The sequence below is a fragment of the Chiloscyllium plagiosum genome, chromosome 29 (assembly GCF_004010195.1).
Source record: "Chiloscyllium plagiosum isolate BGI_BamShark_2017 chromosome 29, ASM401019v2, whole genome shotgun sequence".
NCBI classification, from domain to species: domain Eukaryota; kingdom Metazoa; phylum Chordata; class Chondrichthyes; order Orectolobiformes; family Hemiscylliidae; genus Chiloscyllium; species Chiloscyllium plagiosum.
In genome coordinates this window covers 21,016,150-21,035,714 of record NC_057738.1, presented here as the reverse complement: position 1 = coordinate 21,035,714, position 19,565 = coordinate 21,016,150, and the positions used below count along the sequence as shown (strand labels likewise).

Sequence of the window (19,565 nt, the reverse complement as noted above, 5' to 3'; positions counted from 1 at the left end):
AGGTCCATTAGTAGGTGCTCAAATAGCAATCCCTACCTCCCAACCACCAGCACCAACTTGGCAATGAACATAGTACTGTTGGGAAAATACACAAACAAAAAATTAGGGACCCTACCCCCTAGATGTACCATTTCACACAATCTCACTGCACTCAGACACCACGACGATTTTGTCCACAGTATTGCCACAGAGTATAAAAAGGAATGCAACATTACCCATGGTGCTACATTCCTCCCTCAGATGGGGTGGTAGAAATTGCATCATGGAAATGGGTGGATTGAACCTTCCCCATTGCTATTGTTTGGCCATTCCTCATTCATACACAAAAGAAGTCGGCAAGTCCACGACCTGCACTATACATTGGTGACTTTAATCACACTCACCACTGAATGTCTTCAGCTATGGAATGCTAATCCAAGGGTTTTAACAAACAGAAATTGTGTACATTTCTTTCTCTTTGCCCTGATGTACATTAGGCTTATCTGCTGACATTACATCACTTTTACTGGTGTGTATTATTCCACTGTATTTAACAAGGGGAAGAGAATAATCTTGATTGTTTCCTTTAGTTTAGCATAAACAGTGAGTACTGACTGAATTATTTATAGACTCCAGGCTTGGTGGAGCAATTGATTCCAACCATATGATGGAGCCGAATTATCATACACTTAACTGAGAACACAGACAATGAAATTACCTGGGTTAATTACAGTATTTACTGATGAGAATTGAAATCTTTTGTCCAGCCATCATTGGGTTGATTATAATGAAACAACAAAGCTTCAACTGACTAAAGGCAATTTTAAAATTAACATGTACAATTACAAAAAGAGATATTAGTCATTATGAAGTGATTTCAAAGCTGCAATGTAATCTTTGAGTAATGGTTATTAAGCTGGAAATGTCATGTTTCTAGGTGACTGGGGAATAGATGTGATATATTTGGCCATATTTGGAGTACTGTGTACAATACTGGTCTAGGAATTCTGCGATGGGAAGGATGTTATTAAACTGGAAAGGTTGCAAAAAAGATTTACAAGGATGTTACTGAGACTGGAAGTTTGAGTTATAAGGAGAGGATGGATAGGTTGGGGCTTTTTTTTGCCCTGGAGTGTAGGAGGCTGAGGGATGACCTTATAGACCTCACGAGGGGCTACAGATAAGGTGAATAACCAAAGTCTTTTTCCAGGGTAGGAGGGTCCAAAACTAGAAGGCATAGATTTAAAATGAGAAGGGAAAGATTTAAAAGGGAGTTGGGGGGGCAACTTTTGCACACAGACAGTGGAGCGTGTATGGAACGAGCTGCCAGAGGACGTGGCAGAGGCAGGTACAATTACAACATTTAAAAGACACTTGGACAAGTACATGGATAGGAAAGAGTTAGAGGGATATGGGTCAAACACAGGTAAATAGGACTAGTTCAGGTAAGGATACCTGGTCGGCATGGACAGGTTGGGCTGAAGGGCCTATTTCCATGCTGTATGACTTTATGACTCAGCAATTTAAATATTTGGGAATGACATGAATGGGTGGGAAAGGAGTAAAGTCTGAGTCCAGAGATCTTGCATTGACAAGCAAGAATTTCAAAGCTGCTCAAAAGAATACGGAAAACTGGGCTTGTTTTTCCCATCCATAACAGCAGACAGTCTTAGGCTACACAAGGATTTATTCAGAGACTAAAAAAGTTGCAGATGCTGGAATCCAAAGTAAACAAGCAGGAGGTTGGAAGAACACAGCAAGCCCGGCAGCATCAGGAGGTGGAGAAGTCAATGTTTCCAGTGTAACCCTTCTTCAGGGTTGGGAGTGGGTGTAAGGAGAACAGCAGATAAGGGAGGGGGCAGGGTGTTGGGGGGTGGGGGTTGTTGAAATAGGGATAGGTGAACACAGGTAGAGGGTATGACCTGGTTGGTTGATGGGAGGAATGAATCCGGTTGGTAGCTGGAAGGGAGAGTCAGTCAGAGGAATAGAAGAAAGGGGGAGGGGCTGGGAAGGGAGTCAGGGAATGGGAAAGAAAATTATTTGAAACTGGAGAGCTCAGTGTTGAGTCCTCTGGGTTGTAGGCTGTGCAGGCAGAACCTTCCCCTGCAGCCGTAAAAGATGCAAAACCTGCCGGCACACCCTCTCCTCACCTCCATCCAGGGTGCAAACAGTCCTTCCAAGTGAGACCTGCCTCTCCTCCAACCTAGTTTACTGTATCCAGTGCTCCTGATGTGGTCTTCTCTACATCAGGAGACCAAATGTAAACTCAGGGCACGTTTTGCTGAGCATCTCAACTGGACCCGCAGGGGCTAACCCTGACCACCCAGTCACCACCCATTTTAATTACCTTTCCCACTCCCTTTCCAACCATCCTTGGCCTTCTCCATTGCCACAGCAAATCTAACTGCAAACTGGAGGAATAACACCTCATCTCTGCTTGGGCAGCCGACAGCCTGGAGAAGAGCTTTTCAATTTCAAATAGTCTCCCTACCCATCCCCCAACTCCCTTCTCAGCCTCTCCCCTTGCCTTCCATTCCTTTGATCAATCTTCCTTCTAGCTACTAACCGGATTCATTCCTCTCATTAACCAAACCAAGTCGTAGTGCTTACCTATCCCTGGCTCACCACCCTGCCCCAAACACTCCCCAACTTTATCTACAGCTGCCCTTATCCCCATCCCTATTCCTGAAGAAGGTTTACACCTGAAACATTGACTTCTCCACTTCCAGATGGTGCCTGGCTTGCTGTGTTCTTCCAACCTCCTGCTTGTCTATCAAGGATTTATTTAGGAATCAATAGTAACTATAGTAATAATTAACACAGACTATTGTTGAATGATTAATAGTTCTAGTATATACACTCCACGCTCATTGGCAAGTGATTTATCAGAGTGTTTTTAAGTTGCTATATGTTGTGTTATGTTATGCACTGACTGCTATGTTTCAGTGATCAACAGGTAGGTTTAGGACAGATGAAGATGCTGGAGTGGGGTGAGTTTCAATATACAGCAAAGCAGATAGTTGATTGTGTCTGCCCAATGACATTAGAAAGCTGTATTTGCTAGTTCTGTACATATAGACAGTTGGGCACTTGGCAGGACTGGGAATTCTGGCAGACCAGCCAGTAACTCCGACAGGGGAGATGTAATTTTGAATGATAGTGTGTGAAACATTTAATGTACGACATCAGGCTTTATGTCAATGGTCAGGCCACTCCGATTTTCTGATATTGAAAATCTTAATAAAGTAGCCATGTCTGGGGAAGATGTTCTGCTTCCCTCAGACAGAAAATGATGTCATGACAAATAAATGATCATATGTAGAGGGAGCAGACAAAACAGTCAATGACAACAGAATCACTCACTGGACCCAGCTACAATACCAGAAATGCTTTTAATAGGTCCAAGCCTCATTCTGTATTCTTGGCTAAGAGCCCAGACATCCATTAGACCATTGAAACAGCTGCATCCCAGGGAAAACATTGGTTGATTGACAGCTCTTAAGCCATGACCTATTCTGTCAATTCACATTATTTATTTACAATAAAGAGTAGAAGAGATAATGGGACTACAGGTACTTGCAGTTTCAGCTATTAATACTTTAAAGGGCTTATATGCTTGACATTTTTATACTGTTGTAACAAAACAGTTTTCTTAAGAAAATGGAAGGTTTGACTGAATAACTTGCTTTTTAAAAAAGCTTTTCCACATACCCGTATGGAATTAATTGGTTCTACAGAGTGTATAGTGAGTGAAGGGGCGTGAAAATGCACATATTTGGATTGAGAGTAAGTGGGATATTAGAAGGAGGGTGGATCAATGCCATTCCCTGCCATATTATGTGGAATGGGTATAGCTTTGCATGGAGGGTATGGGAAGCAATGTGAGGATATAGGAAGGGGTAAAGCCGGCACAAAGTGTATAAGGAACCGGGTAGAGGTAGGTGGAGGGATGTAGCATGACATAAGGGGGTCATGGGGAAGACTTTTTGAACGAGCCTTTCAAAAGGCTCCATCATTCACACTATAGTTCATGACTACTCTGAGGGTATGTGAACCACAAGTCCTTTAAAGATTAGCCTAACTGCAATCCTCCCAAAAATCCTTTGGGAGAATGAGGACATGCCGAGCACTGCAAACGGAGTAGGCTGGGTTGGGCTGCAGGGATAGGCTCTTTACCCACACTAGCCTGCAGTCTCTATCCTTTCTGGTGAAAATGGAAGATGCTGGAAATGGATTAAAGTATTTCAGAATCAAGTTCACCTTGCCAAATCTACATTTTCATGGAATATCCCCAACTGAATTATAAGTAGCCCATCCACCATCACCAAAACAGCTATTTGCACCTTTATAATATTGCCTAACTTCACTCCTGCATTAGCTAATCTGCTACTGAAGTTCTCAAACATGTTTGTGGTGTAGCTACACCTCACTACTCAACATAAATCTGGCTAGTCTCTCACATAGTATACCCTGTGTAAGCTTGAGGTCATTCAAAACTCGGTTGCCTATGTCCTTATTCACACCAAATCATGTTCTCTTACCATCCCTGTGTTTGTAGAACTTGTTGGGTCAAGCAATATCTCAGTTTTAAAGTTGTTGTCCTTGTTTTCTGTGGCCTAACCTGTAACCTCCAACAGCCCCACAAACCTCCAGGATATCTGCACTCATTTAGTTTTGGTTTCTTGAGTATGTACAATTTTAATTGTTTCACAAATAGTCATAATGCCTCTAACTGTCCAGCTCTGTAATTCCCTCCCTAAAAGATGCTACCACTCTATTTCTGTGAAAACCAACTAACCAAAGTTGACCTAACTTTAAGCCCTTTACTCTAATATTGTAGCTCAGTGAGAAATTTTGCTTTATAATTCTCTTAAGCATCAGCTTAGAATGTTTTAATATCTTAAATGGGTTATATTAATATATTTAGTTTTGTTTCTTGATCTACCAAGGTAAGATTCAGCTTTAAATTCCTGCAATCCCATGGTTTACCCTCCTACATAGCAGAAGCCACCCTTCCAAGCGAGATCCATTTTATTCTGTCCAAACACTCAACACATTCTCCTGTCCTGAAAACTGGAGCAAAGCTTTGATTGGATAGATTAATTTTATATTCCAGTTAACTTCTTTGTACACTCTCAGCCAACAACTTTCCCCATCTAGTAACAGAAGCTGCATGTACTCCACGTGCATTACTAATAGCTGCTTCACACGTCTTCAAACCCTGGCACATCAAGTTGGCTCACAACAACCTGGTAGAAATAGACATGATTTGGAGATGCCGGTGTTGGACTGGGGTGTACAAAATTAAAAATCACACAACACCAGGTTATAGTCCAACAGGTTTAATTGGAAGCACTAGCTTTTGGAGCGAAGCTCCTTCATCAGGTGGTTGTAAGGAGCGCATTCCGAAAGCTAGTGCTACCAATTAAACCTGTTGGATTTTTAACTTGGTAGAAATAGTGTCGCATGGTAAATTTGCTACTGATATCGTTGACAGATGGTGGATGTGTGGCATTCGAGATGTTGTGTGGTCAGAAGCTGCATACACCACAATGTTGGCCACTTTCCTTCTTCTATTCTTGACCTAATGCTCCAGCTCACATGTGGTCTTAGCTCTTAAAAACTGCAATGTGCTACCATTCATCTGCTTCTGCTTATCCTTGTCATTAGGTCCGAACTCATGCCTCGACTTTTTGTTGCATCTGTCCAAGACCCTGGCCCTGCGTGAATATATTGTCACTCTTTTCCAGCAAGCACCAGTACAAAGAACGGCACATAAGCAGTATCTAATACGAGCTGATCCAAAAATGATTCACACAGCACCAGCAAGCAGGAACAGGTGCATAAGGTTAATGCTCCTCATTCAGTGGTAGCTCATCATGTTGCCCCTATTACACAACATGGTGATACATCAGACAGACAGCAAACCATCAGGTACAGAATTTACTCTCTGGGTTGCTGTGTTCACACAGCACGATTGATGCTTTCACACTCCTCTTGTCTGCTTGATGAGATTGTAGTTGATCTGTAGACCTATTTGTTTTATTGGAGCGTGTGTTCTTCCAGGAGATAAATGGGTGCTATCTTTCACCAAGTTTGTGTTAATTTGAATAAAAAAGATCCTGCTGTATTGTTCAAAGAGCAAAGTGTCATTCTAGTATTAGATTAGCCTTCTGAAGAACAAATTAATTAGTCATTCGTTTCCTTTACCATTTGTCAGAATTTACCATATGTAAATTGGACACTATTGAGTTTATCAACATCTTGATGGTCACTGTTGGTTCTAAAGTGCGTGAGGTTCATGTCAGAATGTGCTAAGGTGCTACGTAATTATAAGCTCTTTCTATTGGTGCACCCAATTAGTTTACTTATGCTGAGCTGAACATGAATTAAAAGTTCTTATATTAATGGTTTTATCTGAACTGTGAAAAAAATGGTCTATTTAATTTTGTTTTCTAAAAATGGTTTAAATGGCATTATATTGCTCTGCAAAGTTTTGTTTTCATGTGGAGGTTTCAGTTCATGGAGAGCAAAGCGAAATAATGAGAAAACATATAATCAAATATCAACTCAGAAAAATGGAGAATTGAGGAAAACGGTTTTGGGAAAGTAAGGGAGGAAATGAGCAGGAAGTCTATTTATAGCTCATTTTTCATTGTCCTTAAAAATAACAATAGGTTATATTACAATATTATGACCATCTCAGCGTTGCTATTAAGCTTATAAATTCCAGCTTATTTGACTTGCAAGTTGCTTGGATTCATCAGTGCTTAATGTGTACATTGTTTTACAGCAGTTAATCATTAGCTTCAGCATTATAGTGATGGAGATTTATCCAACAGTTTCCCAATTCTGATTATAATAATTCCACTTGCTTATGATCTTAAATAAAGTTGTTTTGTTTTACTCCTACTTTATTTTAAATGAACCAGATGTTCATCCTGATCATTTGTAATGAGCTGGAGACAAAGCTAATAAAATCCTCCATTGAAAGCAGCGCATGGCAAGCTGCCAGAACCTCCAACTAAACTGTGGTGAAGTTGAAGAGAGCAACATTAGATCAAAAGTCAACTGTGGTCGCATCTGTAGGAAACGTGAGCAAAGCCTTTGTGTTACTACTGCATTTTCCTGCTGCAAAAGAAAAAAGGTAACAGCGTAAGAAAATAAGAAGTTAACTTTTAACACATGCTGTCACATCAGAAGAAATGTACATGCATGCGTTTTAATGCTTGGAAAAAAAAATCGTTGCTAAACCCTCAACATCAGTAAGATTTTGTTTTAAACAAAGTGTAGAAAATCAAATTTTGAGTGAACTGAAATTTTCCTGAACCTGTCCAAGTTGGAACAAATCTGTTAGAAATAACTCATTAATTTCAAGATTCTATTAAATTGACAAGAAAATTATATTTAAATATAGATATGTGGGAACATAGGACTTAGGAGCAGGAGTAGGCATTTGGATCTTTGACCCTGAACAACCATTCAAAGCTGACCTGATTGTGGTCTCAACTCCATTTTTCTTTCAGTTCCTCAAAACTCTTGACATATTTATGCATCAAAAATCTATGCAATGCAACTTCAAACCAATGTAATGATCCAGTCTCCACTTTTTTTAGAAAAGAGAATTGTATAGACTAACAACCCCTGGAAGAAATTATCTCTCCTCATCCCTATTTCAAAAGGAAATTTCTTATTTATAACTGGGCCCTGGTTTTAGTCTCTGCCATAAGAGAAAACATCCATCCAGTAACCATTCTATCAAGTCCCCTCAAGTCAGGCACCTCAATGAGATCACCTCTGGTTCATCGAAACTCCAATGAGTACAGGCACAACCAGCTCATCCTTTCTTCCTAAAGTGAGACCTTTATCCCAGGATTGGCTACAGTGGACATTCTCTGAACTTCTTTCAATGCGTTTATATACTTTTCAAACAAGGAGAGTAAAACTGTTCATGGTACTCCAGATATGGTCTCATCAAGGTCCTGTACAGCAGCAGAAGAACTTCCCTACTTTTATATTCCACATCCCTTGCAACAAATGCAAACTTTCCATTTGCCTTTGTAACTTCTCACTGTATCAGCATACTAACTGTACTCTTTTCAACAGTAATGTTGTACTTAAGCTTTACCAAATAGAAAATTAGCAATTGCAAGCATTCGAGTAAGATGGCAATCTCTGTAAAATGATGATCATTCTTGTTGTAAAAGCAGGTTACAACATTAGGTATGTGAAGAGAGCTTAGCTTGTTTGGCGTTTGTTATTTAATGAGTTCTGTTTGGCTATCCTGTGCAAGCCTAGCATTGCATACTTGCACATTCCAAGGTATTCTTGATGAAGGGCTTATGCCCGAAATGTCGATTCTCCTGCTTCTTGGATGCTGCCTGACCTGCTGTGTTTTTCCAGCACTACACTCTCACCTCTGATCTCGAACATTTGCAGTCCTCACTTTCTTCTTGTTGATTTTAGCCCTACTGCGAAGCCTCCTTCAAAAATGCCCATCTTGAAGAAGTTCTCCTCCTCCCTCTACAAGGACCTCAGTGAGTCTTTCTCTCACTGCACACTCAGGTCATCTCCTCTGCCCTGAAACTCATCAGCCACATCCTGAAGCAGGCTCACTACCACAGCCACATCTCCTTCCTTAGTGCCTGCCTACAGAACCGACTGATCCCGCATGGACTCTGGACTACATTCAGACCATCACAATTTGAACCTGAATGGGACAACCAGTACCTCCAACAAATCCAAAGCCTCCAGAAACGGTTGTTCTTCCAAATCCTCTGCTCCACACTCGCAGCCATGCACTGCCACCTACTCTCCCTGCAGTCAGCCCTGCTCCAGCTCCGGGCCACACTCCCCCAGACCTGCAAAGGACCTCTGCTGTTTTACATCCTCGGAAGAATTCACACACTCAACAAACATTTTTTCTCCACCATATCAGACAAAAAAGATCGTAGGTTTAACAGGCTTTCATGTACTTACCATTCCTGATGAAGGGCTTATGCCCAAAACATTGATTTTCCTGCTCTTCGGATGCTGCCTGACCTGCTGTACTTTTCCAGCACTACAACCTTGACTCTAATCTCCAGCATCTGCAGTCCTCACTTTCTCCATCACTACATACTATTCAAGACAGTCAAGTTTGGAGCAACCACTGCAAAGACACAAGGGAAAGGGAAAGGCCTTTCAGACATTGTGTACCGAGAGCACTAATTTTCCCATCCCTAAACACTTTGAAACTGAATGGCTTGCAAAGCCATTTCAGAAAGCAGTTCAGGATCTACCATATTACTGTGATTCTGTGGTCACATATATATTAAATCAGGTAAGGCTGACAGATATGGGAGGTGCTGCATTTTGTTAAGTCACATCAGGACAGGACTTATACACCTACTGGTAAGGTCCTGGGGAGTGTTGCTGAACAAAGAGACCTTGGGGAGCAGGTTCATAGCTCCTTGAATGTAGAGTCACAGGTAGATAGGATAGTGAAGCAGCTGTTTCATACGGTACCTTTATTGGTCAGTGTGTTGAGTGTAAGAGCTGGGAGATAATCTTGTGATAGTACAGGACATTGGCTAGGCCAAATATGGAATGATGTGATCATTTCTGGTCTCCCTGCTGTATGAAAGATGTTGTGAAACTTGAAAGGATTCAGAAAAGATTTACAAGGATGTTCCCGTGGTTAAAGGTTTGACCTATAGAGAAAGGATGAATAGGCTGGGGCTATTTTCCCTGGAGTGCCGGAGGCTGAGATGTGAACTTATAGAGGTTTATAAAATCATGAGGGTAGGGGGTCCAAAACTAGAGGGCAAATATTTAAGATGAGAGAGGAGAGATTTAAAGAAACCTAAGGGGCAACTTTTCAAACAAAGGGTGGAATGAGCTGCCTGAGGAGGTGTAAGAGGTTGGCATACTTACAACATTTAAATGGAATCTTAATGGGTACATGAATTGTAAGAATTTAGAGGGATATGGGCCATATACTGGCAAATGGGACTGGATTAATTTAGGCTATCTGGTCGACATAGACGAGTTGGACATAAACATCTGCTATTTATCTCTATGACTCTAATCTGACTTCCTTCTAATTTAATGCAAATTTCATGATCTGCCATGGCAGAATTTTAACTTACATCCACAGGGATTACGTATTATTAGTCCAGTGATATGACCACTACTCAACCACCTCCCTGGGAGTTGGCTGGAGAAAATCTATAGGTGAAAACAACTTAGTAAATAGTACGAATTTGCAGCATGAAAAAAAGACATTAATTTGGAAGAGGATTGGATATGTTGCTTCACAAACCTGCTTATTATTTTTTGTGGAAGTAGCACTTCTAAAGAGGATAATAAAGGATCCGATTACATAATATACCTGTATTTTGAAAAGGACCTTGGCGAAGTTCTGTATTAAGAACAGCTACCGAAATGCACAGTGTCTTCAATTTGAATAAGATGTGAGAACAGGTAAAAAGAAAACAGGTCGAAGAGCAGAAAGCAGCTTGTAGTTTTTTATGTATTGATTTCAGACTGGTGTGAAATGCTGGGATTTCTATTACACCCCCTGCTATTTCTAATTTACATTGATAACTTGGATTTAAAAGCTTGGTGCAAAGTGATCAACTTTAGACTCGGTCATAAGAAATTGAGTCTGGATCAGTGGTGCTGGAAGAGCACAGCAATTCAGGCAGCATCCGAGGACAGGCAAAATCGACGTTTCGGGCAAAAGCCCTTCATCAGGAATAAAGGCAGAGAGCCTGAAGCGTGGAGAGATAAGCTAGAGGAGGGTGGGGGTGGGGAGAGAGTGGCATAGAGTACAATAGGTCAGTGCGGAAGGAGATGAAGGTGATAGGTCAGGGAGGAGAGGGGGGAGTGGATGTGGAGGAGGCCCAGCACCTCCATATCCTCGGCAGAGTGGCAGGGGGAGTTGAAATGTTGAGCCACTGGGCCCTAATAGTTGTCAGGTATGAAATTTAAATAAGGAATGTGGATAGGACAATAGGAGAAGAAATTGAGTAAAGATTTAAAAGTAAATTATCAAAACTAGGAAGAAACATTAGCAAAAACATGCACTTTATCACCTTGACATATCTAAATGTGAAACTGAAAGAGATGGATAGATGGTAATGGACTTGGTGTCTAACTTTTCTAACTACTTTCTAACAGCTAAACTGTAAAGTCCCAATCTAAAGAAATGAAACTTGATGGTCTGAAAACTGGCATTATTTGCTCTTCTGGAGTATTTCAGCATTCTGAAGAAATCCCTGCAGTCAACATATTGCTCCAATCTCTCATCATTTGTGAGGATTTTCTGTTAATTGTTTGGCATAACAGTAAGTTATTGCCTTTGTGTAATTACAAATCAGGTGAAAAACCCACCTTTATTTACATTTGATTCCATTGGAATACATGTAAGTAAGCCTGCGTAATTAAACTGGTAGCTGAATGAAATGTAAGTGATTTTTGCACTGACCCTTCAGCCTGAAACCACTCCGAGTTAAAATTGACCTCTATCTTTCACATGTAACAGCAGTTTGGCAAGAAAATACAGTTTGTAAGAGGAGAAAAAAAAAATGATTGAACACACATTTCCTGCTCCCTCATGCTTAAGGTGGTACGTGAAGAAAGTAGGGATGTGAATATCTACATCCTTTTTTTGATCAACAGAAGCAACAATGCTGAGCAGTGGCTAACAGCATTCCCTTGCAACCACAGACGGGGTATCTGTGGCCTGCTTGGCACATGTTAAGGAGACCAGGTCCTCAAAGGCGACTGAGCCTGCTGTCAGCAGTATAAACCTGCATTTCGACCTAAGGACTTAGGGCTCTATTGGAAATATTAGGAAAGAGGGCTGTTGTCTCCTCTACACTGGGGAGATGAAATGCAAGCTGGGTGACCACTTTACAGAACACCAATGCTCTGTCTGAAAAAATAAATGACCCTGAGCTTCCAGTGGCCTGCCACTTTTAACACGCCACATGCCAACATTTCTGTCTCAGGCCTGATGCAGCACTCCAGTGAAGCTCAATGCCGACTGGAGGAACAACACCTCATCTTCTGCCTTGGTGTCTTACAGCCTTCAGGACTCAACATTGAGTTTCACAATTTCAGAACATGCACACGCTCCTCCATATGCAATACCTCCCCCACACCCTAAGGAGCAGTTTTGTTTGGTTGCTCCCATATTTTTCAACCCATTTTTCCATCTTTCATACTTTTTGTTAAGCACCATACCCAGCACTTTATCTCTGTCGGATATCATCAACAATACCTCTGTTTGCCTTTCCTTTCTCTCTCTCTCTCTCTCTCTCTGTCGGCACCATTTCTATGTATTCCTTCCTTCCTTAATCCCACCCCACTTGTCACTAGCACTTTCCATGCTCCTTTAAGTTCTGACGATGAGTCACTGGACTTGTAATATTCGCTCTGTTTCTCTCTCTACAGATGCTGCCCGACCTGTTGATTTTATCCAGCACTTTCTGTTTTTGTTAGGCAATATTCCCTTTTGAATTATTGAACTGCCAGTTTGATTGTTGCTAGGATTTGGTATCAGCAGCCTCTCCGGTAAGTGGCCTGCTGCTAGTCAATGACATTGGCCCATTTACAGCTGTCTATCAAACACATTATTCCAGGTCAACCCGGATTTTTTTGTTCCATGTCAAAATGGTTCAACTTTAAAAAAAAATCACACAACACTAGGTTATAGTCCAACAGGTTTATTTGAATGTACCAGCTTTCAGAGCGTTGCATGGTTCAAGGCAACCTTTGCAGACAAGTTTACCCACACAGAAATTTGACCTGTCAGAAGCAAAAAAGAAATGTTCAACTGCATGGCTCATGCACTGAATAAATAATTATCAGGAGAGAGCTACATTATTTTACAAGTATTGAATGGGTAGTCAATCTTTGACAACAGCAGGGAAATTCAATAGTTCAATAGTTCAATAGAATTCAATAGTTAATTCATTCATGGGATGAGGGCATCAGTGGCTAGGCCAGCATTCATTAACCCATCTCAGAGAGCAGTTAAGAGTCAACCGCACTGCTGTGGGTCTGGAGTCACATGTAGGCCAGACCAGGTAAGGACAGCATTTTCCTTCCCTAAAGGACATTAATGAGCCAGATGGGTTTTCAAACAATTAATGGTGGTTTCATGAACACCATTGGACTCAATTGTGCTGGTACAACTTAACCAATTTACATCTTAACCACTGTACTTACTTGAGAAGCTCACATTTAGAGAAGCCCCTTCAGTCAGTCTGCCCGGGTCTCTTAATTGGTCACATTTTTGCTGAGAAAATTTCTGCATACCTATGGGATTTTAATCTCTCATCATGACAAATCCATATCATGAATTAATCACAAATCTTATCCACAAATTTTATAAAGTATAATAAAAATACATAGAAAAGAAGAAAATCGAATGCAATTTAAAAATCCAGATGCAGATTTACTAACCCTATAGCACCAATGTTCTTTTATAATACAGCATCATAGAACTCTGTTGAGAAACTTGATTTGTTATTTCTATCCTTCTTAGTGCCTGCTAAATGGGACAAGATCCATGTTGTGAGAAGTCTGTGCCACATTTTATGTGCAACCTGCTTTGGCTCAGTAGATGGCTGACAGACCGTTGCTCACACAGAATGAATAGACTCCCAAGTGCAAGGCTGATAACGCCACATCCTGCCCTTGCAAAGTTACTGACTGACACTTGAATAATTAATCAGCTCACCAGGCCATAACAGCCCTTACACCAGACTATCTGATAAAAACAGAACATAGTTCACTGCTCTGCACACTGCTGGGTCACCCAACTATTTTGATTCACAGTCCAAATGCTGAGTGATGCAGACTAAATGTCTGCCAGGAATAAAGTAAGCCCCAATCCACTTAAATCCTGCTGATCTGTTGAAATATTTTGTCCACATAAAATAGGCAAAAAAATCAAAACACAAGAGCAAAAATTGAGGGTGACGAGTTATCAGTGCAACACTTGGTATTGATGCCGTTTCACAAAGAATGCATGCTAACCACATGACTGTGATACAGAAAGTTTAACATGCCTTGATAATAAACAGAGGTAAAGATAAGGGATCCTAATGGAACTAAATTTACTATTGTTCAGCATGGTCTGTAACATTCCAGTACACTCTTCATACCTTTATTCTCCTAACATCCAGCAGTATACAGATTTACTTCTCTTCATGCCTTCCACTGTATAAACACAGCGATCTGTCCAATTTTCATGCCTGTATAAAAATGATTATTCAATAAAATATACCTCTGTATAAACACAGTCATTTCTCTGATACACAAACATAGCCAATCATAAACACAGTTAGTGGTCCAACACACTGTCTTATATAAACAGGGTTACCAGTCCAACAAAAAATCCCACACAAACATGGCTATTTTTTGAACATCCATTCCTGTATAAACATAGTCACCTCTCTATCATCCAGTCCTACATAAGCATTGTCACTTCGATGCCATCCAGATCTGTATACAGTGCTGTCAGTCAGGGCTAGACTGACTCTCCAAAAAGGGCACGGGATCCTCAGGGAGCCTGCCAGAAAAAAAAGGACAGCAGTAATGTGGTACAATCATTCACTGAGAAATTTGGAAAATCTCCCAATTTCTTATACTGCTTTCTGTCTCCACTGTTAATTGTTTAACAACCATCCTGTATGTTGACTCGTTTTTTTTGAGATTATATTCCTTTGTTATGAATGACTTATGACTAATATTAACAAATAGCAAAGTTGGTCATAAGACACATTATGTGTATCATGAGTTATAGTTTTGAGTTATAATGGAAATGTTTTGAACTTACAAACCATCATGGAAAGTGTATTTATCTCTTGAAGTTGAGCTACATCACTTAGAAATGTATCAAGTTGAGGTTGTAATGCATTTATGTATAGATTCTTGCAAGTTTATGTATATTTTGATCACTATGTCATAGGTATTAATACCATACAAGAACATTTTTTAATTCATTCATGGGGTGTGGGCATCAATGACTGTGCTAACATTACTACCCATCCCTAGTTACCCTTGAGAAGGTGGTAGTGAGCTGCCTTCTTAAACCACTGCAGTCCCTGTGCAGTCAGTAAATTCTCAATGCCATTATGGAGGGGGTTCCAGGATTTTGGCCCAAAGACACTTAAGGAATGGCGATATATTTCTAAGTCAGAATGGTGAGTGGCTTGGAGGGGGACTTGCAGGCAGTTGTGTTCACATGCATCTGCTGCTCTTGTCCTTCTAGAATAAAGTGATTTTGAGTTTCAAAGATGCTGAATAAAGAGATGCTGACTTTATTTGACTGGCATTGTCAAACCTAATTAGTCTGCATAACAATGATGTAACTACTTTCAAAGCAAATGACATAGGTCCAGCATTTGCAAATATAGAGAGTCACCATTTACAAATTTACTGGTACCATGTACTGTTCTGAATTCTTGATGTGAAAAGAATTCTATGTGCTTGATGGCTATGATCAGTATTATTTTATGGGAAAGCCCTAATTGGAATGTACAAATGTAAATGTTGTAAATACTACAATAAAACTTGAACATTAATTTGGTGCACCTAAAAGCACAGAACTTAGTAGAACTTAATTCTAACGTGGTATTGCATGCTAGAAAGAAACTCGTTGCTTTTCATAGAGAGGAAAAGTCTTCTTGAGGCTGCTTTTGGTCATTGTGTTGCAGCTCTGGCTCAATTCATAGCATTCTTGCCTTTGTCTCTCTGTTCAAGTCCTATTACAGAGTTTAAGGACAAAATACAAGGCTGAGATTTCAGTGCAATATTAACGGAATGCTACATTATCAAGAGCTGCTGTCTTTTGGATGAAAATTAAAATTTAGACTCCATCTGCCTCATGGGTGGTTAATAATGATCCCATACTATGTTGAAATAGAGCAAGTGATTTATCCCCAGTGCCCTGGCAAATATTTATCCCTGAACCGATATCATTAAAAAAAAATTATCCACTCACTATAATATTATAGTCTGTGAGAGCTCGCTTCATGCAAATTTCGTACCATGTTTTTTTGTATTATAATAGCAAACACACATCCAAAAGTAACTAATTGGTTATGAAGTCCTTTGAGATGTCCAGTGATAGTGAACATAGAAATGCAAGTGTTTTCTTTATTTCCCAAGAGATGCTAACAGAAACCAATAGTGGAGTCACCTGTCTATACTTTCAAGGAATGATAATTATCACAGGTATCCTGAAAAGAGAAGAAACATGCTAATTGGTAGAATAAAATGAAATTATTAAACTACACTAATGCATATTTACATATGGTTTATATATAACTGCCTGGGCTGAATAAAGACCGTAGATGTCCTTCCCTAATGGATGTTAGTGAACCATTCAGTGTTTTACAACAATCAAGATAATTTCATTGTCATCATCACTGAGAATACCTTCAAATTCCAGATTTTATTTCACAGCTATCTTGGTGCTATTTTAACCAATATCTACACCATTAACTTCTAATTTAATAGTCATTGGCATTACCACTATACCATTATCACTCCAATATTGAATCTACACCAAACTTCCAGCATTTTAAAGGGGGTGGTATGAATGAGATAAATTCTTTCCATTTATTAATTTTGAAAAAGCCCACGATGCTTCCATTCTGAAGTTAAGAAATAATTGCAACTAATCAATAAATATATTTTTATGAAGTTTAGAGTTTTAGAGAAATGATGGAACAATGTTATATCACTGAACGAGTAATTCCAAAACTGAAGCTAATTTGCTGAGGTGGGGTGGTGGTTTGCACATAGAGATGATGGCTCAGTGGTTAGCACTGCTGCCTCACAGTGCCAGGGCTGGGTTCAATTCCAGTCTTGGGTGGCTGGGTGGTTTGCATATCCTTCCCCTGTCTGCATGGGTTTCCTCCTATGGCCCAAAGATGTGCACATTAGGTGGATTGGCCATGTTAAATTGCCCTGTAGGGTACAGGGATGTGCAGGCTAGGTGTCTTGGCCATGGTAGATATGGGGATAGGGTCTGAGTGGGATGCTTGTTGGAGGGTCAGTGCAGACTTGATGGACTAACTGGGCTCTTTCTGCACTGTAGGGATTCTGGCTGATTACAGGCAGCTAGTGAAATTTAAATTCAACTTTAAAAATCAGGAATTGATGATTTCTCAAGAACGGTCACCATAAAATTAGCATCAATTGTTGTATATGCCAGTATGGTCCTTTAGGGAAGGAAAGTTGTCATCCTTACCTAGCATGTAACTCCAGACTCACAGCTGTGAGATTGGTTCATAATTGCCCCTGGCAACCTGTTCAGTTCATTGGAACTTAGGGATTGGCTGCAAATGCAGACCTTTCTGGTGATGGCCATACATTTAAAAAAGGATAAATGAGGGAAACAGATCAACATCGATGGCACAGTGATCTGCATTATGCACATGCCAATATTTCAACTCCAAAAACACATAAGAGACATGATGTCAGAGACCACTGTGAGGAAAAAAAATTATACATTAATCAAAAGCTTTATCAAAACCAATGCACTTAATATTAAAAGTTCAGCTCTTGCTTCAAAGTCCAATTTTTTTTTTATTTGTTCCTGAGATGTGAGTATTACTGGCTAATCAAGCAGTTAAGAGTCAACACATTACGCTGGTTCTGCAATCACCTGTAGGCCAGTCCAAGTAAGGGTGGCAGATTTACTTCCCTAAAGGATATTAGGTGGGCTTCTACGACAATTAAAAGTAGTTACATGGTCAGTATTAGATTGGCTTTTAATTCCAGTTTTTCAAAACTAAATTTAAATTTGAGCCATCTGCCAGAGTTGGATTCAAACCCAAATCCCTCGAACATCAGCCTGAGGTTCTGGATTACTCGTCCCATTGTATTACCACCACACCACTGCCTCCCTGCTAATTGCTAGTTTACAATGGCTCCTGGGAGAAAGTGAGGACTGCAGATGCTAGAGATCAGAGCTGATGAATGTGTTGCTGGAAAAGCGCAGCAGGTCAGGCAGCATCCAAAGAGCAGGACAATCAACGTTTTGGGCATAAGCCCTTTTTCAGGAATGAAGAGGGTGTGCCAAGCAGGCTAAGATAAAAGGTAGGGAGGAGGGACTTGGGGGAGGGGTGTTGGGAAGGCAATAGGTGGAAGGAGGTCAAGGTGAGGGTGATAGGCCGGAGAGGGGGTGGAGGCGGAGAGGTCTGGAAGAAGATTGCAGGTCAAGAAGGCAGTGCTGAGCCCGAGGGTTGGGACTGAGATAAGGTGGGAGGGAGGGGAAATGAGAAAGCTGGAGAAATCTGCATTCGCCCCTTGTGGTTGGAGAGTTCCTAGGCGGAAGATGAGATGCTCTTCCTCCAGGCATCGTGTTGCCATGGTCTAGCGATAGATGAGGCCAAGGACCTGCATGTCCGTGGTGGAGTGGGAGAGGGAGTTAAAGTGTTCAGCCACGAGGCGATTGGGTTGGTTGGTGCGGGTGTCCCAGAGGTGTTCTCTGAAACGTTCCGCAAGTAGGCGGCTTGTCTCCCCAATGTATAGGAGGCCACATCGGCACTCTTCCCCCAAGTCCCTCCTCCCTACCTTTTATCTTAGCCTGCTTGGCACACCCTCCTCATTCCTGAAGAAGGGCTTATGCCTGAAACATTGATTCTCCTGCTTCTTGGATGCTGCCTGACCTGCTGCGCTTTTCCAGCAACACATTCTACAATGGCTCCTGATCAAGCAACATCTTGATTTTAAAATTTGCATCCTTTTTAACAACTCCCTTCATGACCTTACCTTTCCTGATGTCTTTAGAATCTTCTCCAGGCCCACTGCTCTCTAAGATATCTGTATCCATTTAATTCTGGCCTCTTGAGCATACCTTATCTTAATCACTACGATCTTAATCACACTGGTGGATAAGCCTTGAGTTACCTACCTTGGGGCAGCACGATGGCTCAGTGGTTAGCAATGCTGCCTCACAGCACCAGGGACCCAGGCTTGATTCCACCCTTGGGCGACCGGGTGGCATTTGCACATTCTCCCCCTGTCTGCATGGGTTTCCTCCCATGGTCCAAAGATGTGCAGATTGGGTGGATTGGCCACAGTAAATTGCCCATAATGTGCAGGCGAGGTGGGTTAGCTATGGGAGAAACAGGGTGGGTCTGGATGTGATACTCTTTGGAGGGGCAGTGTGGATTTGATGGGCTGAATGGACTGCTCCTACACTGTAAGGATTCTATGGAAAACACTGTCCTTCCTTTAAGACTGTCCGATAACCTGACCTCTTTGATCAAGCTTTTATCATCTCACCTAATGTTTCCTTATGTGGCTGGTGTCATGCATTGTCTCTGTGAATATTTTATTATTTTAATTACTTGAATAATTTATGATCTTATGCCAGTGCTTAAGTTGCTCCCAAATATGGCATTTTCTTTAATAAAAGTGTATTGTATTACTGATAGGAAACACAAAATGCATAGAGTACAGTACCTACATTGCAGCGTTAAAAATGGGAGGTGTGGTTCTTCTTATTAATCTACATTAGAAACATTTGAACTAATTGGAATCCATTCATTGGCTTGAATTCACAATAAAAGGAC

The 19,565-nt window shown here is 40.8% G+C and overlaps 1 protein-coding gene and 1 long non-coding RNA gene across 3 annotated transcripts in view; one reads left to right on the top strand and one right to left on the bottom strand.

Annotated features, from left to right (window-relative positions):
* The window catches only part of LOC122564415 (genetic suppressor element 1-like), a 301,389-nt gene that overhangs the window by 104,464 nt on the left and 177,360 nt on the right, over positions 1-19,565 (top strand). The window lies entirely within an intron of this gene.
* On the bottom strand, positions 13,076-14,621 carry LOC122564416. The gene is made up of 3 exons (XR_006315908.1): positions 14,427-14,621; positions 14,139-14,228; positions 13,076-13,287 (listed from the first exon to the last, which is right to left on the bottom strand). It is a non-coding gene; the product is annotated as an uncharacterized LOC122564416 (long non-coding RNA).